This window comes from Pygoscelis adeliae, unplaced genomic scaffold, assembly GCF_000699105.1.
Source record: "Pygoscelis adeliae isolate BGI_AS28 unplaced genomic scaffold, ASM69910v1 Scaffold96, whole genome shotgun sequence".
NCBI lineage: Eukaryota > Metazoa > Chordata > Aves > Sphenisciformes > Spheniscidae > Pygoscelis > Pygoscelis adeliae.
The window spans coordinates 1,752,690-1,758,012 of NW_008824935.1; the positions used below are offsets into that span (position 1 = coordinate 1,752,690).

At 36.8% G+C, this 5,323-nt stretch overlaps 1 protein-coding gene across 5 annotated transcripts in view; it reads left to right on the top strand.

The window, feature by feature from the left end:
* PPM1B (protein phosphatase, Mg2+/Mn2+ dependent, 1B) overlaps nt 1-5,323 on the top strand; it is a 37,409-nt gene continuing 32,086 nt past the window's right edge. For 3 of the 5 annotated variants that reach the window (XM_009325332.1, XM_009325328.1, XM_009325327.1), the window contains exons 1-2: nt 1-12; nt 4,750-4,908. The gene's annotated coding sequence lies outside the window, so the exon portion shown is untranslated. Of the gene's footprint in view, nt 13-2,490; nt 2,594-4,749; nt 4,909-5,323 lie in introns of those variants that run through there. The other 2 variants (XM_009325331.1, XM_009325330.1) reach the window with 2 other exon arrangements.

Genomic DNA, 5,323 nt, shown 5'->3' on the forward strand with positions numbered 1-5,323 from the left:
TTGCAATTACAGGTAAGAACAAATTCTGCCACTTGAAAATTTATGGGAAGGTATAATCACTTTTACTTTGATTGTGTTTTAATTTGCAAATTGTAATTGGCCAAGAATTTAACAGAAATTTCAGAATGGATTGGATAAAAGGATGTGGTGGTTTTCTTCTTTAAAGCCATTTGAATTTTGCTTAATCTTATTTTTAATAGGGAGGAAATATACCTTAAAGTATAGCTTCTCTCTCCTATAGTACAAAGTACTGTTAGTAAATGGAGGGGAAAAAAAAGTAATTTTTCAACACCTAAATGTGTGCTGACTCAGATTTTGAGGAAGGTATTTTCTCACACAAAAGACTGTACAGTGTCAGTCAGTAAAAGTCATGAAGTGTTTTGCCACTGTGTGTTGAGATCAACTTACTGTCTGTGTGTGGCTTTTTTCCCCTCAAGGTCTGTATTTCCTTAAATGTGCTAGTAGCAGCAGTACTGCTTAAGTTACCTTTTTTAATCAGTTACAGAAAATCTCTAAATTTTTGTTACAAGTCCACTGTAGCTTCAACTCTTGAGTCACCTTTTCAAGGGTAAAGGTTGATGTCTTCTTCCAGGTCAGTGAAAATGTTTTGGCTGCTGGTTTTGTGTCATAACTTTATCTGACAATGACGGAGATAACTCTTGTCCCACTACTCAATCACTATCTTCTAAACTCGTGTGTATAAAAGTCAATGTTCTTTTACTCTGACTTCTTTTAAAAAAAAGATAAATTCAGTGCTACAAAACTATATTAATTAAAAAAAAACCCACACCACCACAAATACCTGTCATAGAGATTGCATATTTTGGTTTGTATGTTTCTGAATAATTTATTTCTGTTTTTAAACAGGGAGTATGTGTTTTGAAGACTGTCCATGAAATAGCTTTATTTTATATGCTGAATCTGCCGAATTATGATCAAGTTAAGGCCTTTCAGTCTTGATTTCACATTTTGGTATCTTTGACAGGAAGAGTTGCTTGCCTTAGGCTACATTTGTCAATAGTGGCAGGACAAGAGTCTGGACTGCTGGTATCAAGCAGTCTAATATGTCTTACTCTGAAGTTGGATGATGCATAGGTCAATGACAGGTTTGTACCAAGGAGGTGGCATTGATTGTTCTGCTGCTACAATGAAAGACGGGTTCAAATGTGTTTGGGTTTTTTTTGTTACCGTTGTCTTGATTGAATGTTTGTACTTAATTTGCAGTGATGTAACAGGTTGAAAAAAGGCACTTAACTCTTCTTATACTGTGCAAGTCATAGACTAATTTATGTTGTAATGGACCTCTGGCACTCATCTAGCCCAACCCTTGTGTCTGACTTCCTCAGATTTGTGTGTGTGAATCAACAAGTCGCCCCTCAATTATGTAAATAAATGGCTTAGTGTTTTACTGTGGTTCTGCAGACCTGTTGCAGAACACTTATTCTGGTCTTTCAGACCTGTTTAAGAACAATTTATTGATGATATGAATTGGTGATTCATTGCTGCCCTATTCTCACAAAAATGTGTCTGAAGCTTTTGGTAAACAAACATTGAAAAAGGTAGGAAAAGAAGTTGTCTTAAACTTCTAAATTTAGAATTAAGGGACAACTCATTTTTAGTGACATACAGCTTCATGCTAATGAGTAAAAAAAATTCTTCAACTTTAATACCAATAGTGTATCAGGTAAACATTGGCTCTCTTTCTTCAAAATCTTAGGTGCTATTTCTTTAATAAAAACCTGGCTGCTGGTGGTTAGATTGATGATTGAGAAGGAGCATCTAAGTAGCTGATCTCTTATTGAATTTAGAGAACAAAAAAAAGATGCTGCATAGAAATAACTATAAACTCTATTGCAGAAGAATCATTGCTTTGTAGTATCCAAGTGCCACACGTGCATCTGTTTTGAATAGCCTAGTAAAGAAGTGAGAACATGCTTATTGACTATAGGAAGTATGAGCAGATAGAGGCAAAAAAAAGGAATTCCAGTTAATATCATGGGCTATAAATCTCGCCATAGTATGGTCAGTAGGGATAAACAAGAATACAGTGCCGTCTTCTGGGTGGTAAAATAAAGCCACATCTCATTGCAGAGTTTGAGTTAAGGACAAAATGTTACTTCAGGGATAGTAAGCCCAAACAGGTAATACCCAGTTTAACCAAGTAGGCCCATTTCACTCGGATGCCAGTGCACCAAACTCCTATTTCAAGAAAATGGTACAAGAGCATGAATATTGGCTTACGCAGAGCTATCTTGGCTCTTACAGACTTTAGCCTTCATTCTGTTCCCATGGAGGTGCTAGAAGCAATAGTCTGTTTGCTTTGTACTGGCCCAATTTGTTGTACTTGGTGAACCAGCCTGGGTATTTATGTATCTTACACATCACTTTTTGTATGGTTAATCTGTAACTCGGATAAACTGTTTGCAGATAACAAAGGGGATTGAATTTCCCAGACTTCATAGTGTTTGGAGGAAATCCTGGTAAAGAAAACCTCAAGTTGTTACCTGGAAAACTAAGATGAATGACATTAATGAAAAGATTGACTACAGCAGTGCATTTCTTACCGAGAATGACACTGCATTCCTCTTCTGCAGTAAGTCCCTAGCTGTGGTGCCAAAGTGAAGTAAGGGCTGCTTGCTGTCAGAAGTCACACTGGCAAGCACAGAATTATGTGTAGCTAACTAGGAAGAACACTGCTTTTTTTTTTTTAAGCTTTCATTTGGCCATAAAATTGTATGAAGTTGACTTCTGCAACTTCTGTAAGGGTGAAGCTGCGTGATAAATGCTTGGTGACTGTAAAAATGCATCAACCTGGGCACTGTTGTACTACATGCTGTGATTCCAAAGCTAGATTCAGAGTCCACTTTCAAGTTTTCTGTGAAGTTCATCCTGAATACCTGAGGTATGATCTCTAACTTTACACCTACCAAACTGCATTCCAGAAAAATAAGAAGCAACAGCATAGAAGTGGGCAGCTCGTCCATGAGAGACAGACAGTTGCCATATTAGCTGAGCTTGAAGATCTGCAGTTACCTAGCTTCATCCATGTTTTAATAAGGTGTAAGAAAGCAGAATATGAAACGAACCTCTGAAAAGACCACGAGCGTATATGTTTTTCTGGTGTTAACGTAGCTAAAAAGGTTACAGCTCTTAACCTAGCTCCTGGTGCTCCTTCCTATTTTTTTTCCCACCGTCTTCCCCATTGAAGGTTACTGCCCCCTTGGATCTGCTGTCTAAGCTGCTGGCTTCTAAACCCACTACGGTCAAAGTCACAAAGTTTCAAAATACTAAAGCTAACTTTGCACCTCTTCAGTGAAAAGTTCAAAGAGTAAGGGCAAAAACGTCTCAGCCAGCAGTTCTGAAAGAAAAGAAATTGCTGGCACAATGTAGTGGTGAGTAGCTGAGGCAGAGCATAAGCGATAATGTTTTCAGGTATTGCTACTGACATTGAAAATAGATGTGAATCCACAGTGTTAAATTACACCTGTGATTGTTTTGTACCCCCAGACCAGTTTAAAGTAGCTGAAACACATTGTCAAATCTTCATCTCCTTTTTAACTTGCTGGTTTAAAAGTAGTGTGGTGGGGGGATGTTGTGTGTTTTGGTTTTGTTATTGTTCCTTTTCCCCCAACTGTTGTAATGATAGAGATACAGAAATTCAGTTCAAAGTTACAGCTGTAGCTCCTAGGCATGTATTCTACCTGGTGATGGAAATAACTTGCAAAATTTTTTAAATTCCTGGTTTAAAAGCCTGTTGGGCTTCTTTCATGTCATCCTGGCAGGAAAAGTTTTTGATAGTAGGGTCTATATTAAAGGTTTATATTGGTACTTATTTTCTCTGTGTCAGTATCTTTGGTTGGCTGAGATCCTTCCTGATGGTGACTCCCGTGGCCACAGATTATTTTAAAACAAAAAAAAAAACCCTCAAAACAAATAAACCCCATAGTGAGTGGACATGAATGATAATCGCTGTCCTTTTATGTAGTTCATTTTTAAGTGAAAGTAAAATATTCAGATCTCATTCTTAGATTCCAATAATTGCTATTTGACTCTGCCAGTACTTGTGGCTACGTAGTTAGAGTAGCTGTTCCAGCCAAGCTTCAAGTAGAGCTCTTGCTCAGAAACTCACTAACTAATTTGCCTAATGTAAATTTATGTAGTGCCAGCATTTTTAAGGTCAGTAAGTCAAAAGCGATCCCAAGTTTTCTGGGATCAAAAATAAAGATCTTCAAAGCTGGTTTCACTCATCAAATGAACTTGTATTTAGTATACATACAGTATAAATAGATAGTATAATGTAACTATGGATATAGTATAATGATAGTGTATTGTAAGTAAACACAAGATTAGTAAAAGATTACTTACAACATTGTCACTCCGTTTCTTGTGGAAATTGAAGGGTATGGGGAATCTTTATGAATGTCAAAACTATCTACAGTGTGTGTAGACACATGTAATGCATAGAGTGTGTGTATGCACATACATACACACTAGAGAGAGCGTAAGATGGAGACAGAGGAGCTTCCAACCAAGGCAAAGTTTGAATTTTGTACTTAAACCAGAAAAGTTATTTCTTCCTGCACTTTCAATAAGCTTTGAAATTGTTTGTCACAGATACCTTGATTTATTCGTCACTTACATCTTTAATATCTAGTGCAGCATTTTCTTTGTTGAAACGTCATTCTTTTTTTATAGCAGGAGCACATGTGTTTTGTAACAGGAAACTCTGGCACTGTTTCTTTTCCACAGCACTGACTTATTAAAAATGACTGGCCTGTTGAGTGAATCCTTCTGAAGAAGAGACATTTTACAGTACACTTTTATGACCTAAGCCCAAAAGATTGATGTTGGACCCTTCTCATTATATGAAAAGATACGTTATTGCCTTTGGGACTGTTGGCCATCAAGGTATTAGTCTAGTTCTGATGTTCTCTTTGAAACTGACGTGATCTGAAAATTATTTTATAGTATCTACAAAAACTTTGATTATGGCTTTTAGACCTTTATAATCTAATTATGTTTTGGCTGCCTTCATGACAACCAGCAAGTAAATATTTCTGCCTGTTAACTATAAATCTATATGGAAAAGGAGCATGCTTTTCATTTAAAGTAGCTGCCTATTTCCCCATCGTGATGTAGTAGAAAATCATGGATCTCTGTAACTGAGCAAGAACCATTTGCCATTTTATAAATAGATCATGGGAGAAAATCAGTGGGTGTGGTTGTTTTTCTTTTAAACAGAGAAATTAAAACTTACGCGCAGACCTGATTTTAAGACCCTTTACTGTATGGCTGATCTAATACCAAGAAAGTCTTCACTGTG